Source organism: Nothobranchius furzeri, chromosome 1, assembly GCF_043380555.1.
Source record: "Nothobranchius furzeri strain GRZ-AD chromosome 1, NfurGRZ-RIMD1, whole genome shotgun sequence".
NCBI lineage: Eukaryota > Metazoa > Chordata > Actinopteri > Cyprinodontiformes > Nothobranchiidae > Nothobranchius > Nothobranchius furzeri.
The window spans coordinates 76,745,652-76,747,567 of record NC_091741.1 but is presented as its reverse complement, the minus strand read 5'-3'; positions in this window follow the sequence as shown (position 1 = coordinate 76,747,567).

The window sequence follows — 1,916 nt, the reverse complement described above, 5'->3', positions numbered from 1 at the left end:
CCTGTAGTCGCCATCCGGCCCGCCTCTATTTGTCCCATGTGCTTACTGTTTACCCTTAGCCCTGTCTACTTTCTGGACTTTGTTTTACCGCACCCCAAAAAAAAAAAAATCAGGATCTATTTTTATTTATTTAATGAGAAAAAGTTAAAGTTAAACAGTTACTTGTTAGTTAAACAATGAACAAAGTTAAACAATAAACATGTTTAGAGGAAAATCCACCCATCTGTCCATTTTTGTCCGCTTTTATGGGGTCGGGTCACGGGGGCAGCAGCCTAAGCCGAGAGGCCCAGATTTCCCTCTCCCCAGCCACTTGGACCAGCTCTCCTGGGGGAATCCTAAGGCGTTCCCTGGCCAGCAGAGAAACAGCCCCTCCAGCGTGTCCTCGGCCTTCCCTTGGGTCTTATCCCGGTTGGACGCCACGTGCCTGAAACCATACCAGATGACCAAGTCACTTCAGCTGGCTCCTCTCGATGTGGAGAAGCAGCTCTACTCCAAGCCCCCCTGAGCTTCTCGTCCTATCTCTGAGGGAGAGCCCAGCCACTCTGCGGAAAAAACAAATTTTGGCCACTTGTATCCGTAATATTGTTCTTTCGGTCACTACCTAAAGCTCGTGACCGAAGGTGAGGGTAGGATATAGATTGACCGATAAATCGAGAACTTTGCCTTCTGGCTCAGCTCTCTTTTCACCACGACTGACCGGTACAATGCCCGCATCACTGCAGACGCATCACCAATCCGCCTGTCAATTTCCTGCTCCAGCCTTCTCTCGCTCGCGAACACAACCTCAAGATACTTAAACTCCTCCTTGAGGCAGGACCTCATCCCTGATCCCGGAGAAGGCATTCCATCCTTTTCCGACTCAAGACCATGGTCTCGGATTTAGAGGAGCTAATTCTCAACCCAGCTGCTTCGCACTCGGCTGCAAACCTCAGTGAAAGCTGAAGAACATGCTCTGATGAAGCCAACAGGACCACATCATCTGCAAAAATACAGACCTGTTCCTTAGGCCATCAAAATGGATCTTCTTACCACCTTGGCTGGGCCTAGAAATCCTGTCCATAAAAGTTATGAACAGAATCGGTGACAAAGGGCAGCCTTGGCGGAGTCCAGCTCTCACCGTGAACGAACCCGACTTACTGCGGTGCCTAAGAGCTCGTATGAAGGGGCCTGGTAACCCATACTCCCCACTTCCCCAAGGGACACTGTCAAACGCCTTCTCCAAAATCCACAAAACACATGTAGATTGGTTGTGCGAACCCTCACGCACCCTCCAGGACCTCCTAAGGGTATAGAGCTGGTCCAGTGTTCTATGGCCAGGACGAAACCCAAACGAAAATCCAATATAACTTCATTTTTAAAGCACCATAAAAACCATGGAGGACAAAAGTGCTTACAGTAAAGTATATAAACAGTGCGTATGCACGTATGACAGCTTTTGTGCAATTGAAAACAGATACCCATTAAGCAGCACAGACGTGAGCTAAAATACTAAAAACAACTGAAATCAACAACCATACAGCTTAAAGCAACAGTAAAATAGATTAAAGACTAGAAAAACACAGACATGTTGGCTAATTAATGTTAAGAAGAAGAAAATATCATTTCTATAGCGCCTCTCAAGATAAAAATCTCGATGTGCTTCACAAAAACAAAAAATAAAAAAATTTAAAAATATAAAAAAACATTTAGAAAATCTTTAAAAATATATTTAAAATGAGCAAAAATAAGCAATTGCGATTTAAAAGAAAAAATGTTAAGAAAGAGAGAGAGAGTGAATAGGAAAGAGGGAAATCAGTGGATCCTGAGGAAGGATAGGTGGGGAGAGCAGAATAAAGAGAGAGTGGTTGAAGAAAGTCATACAAAAAACTTAGCTGTGCTAATTGATTTTGAATAAAACTTTATATTTCTGTACTATT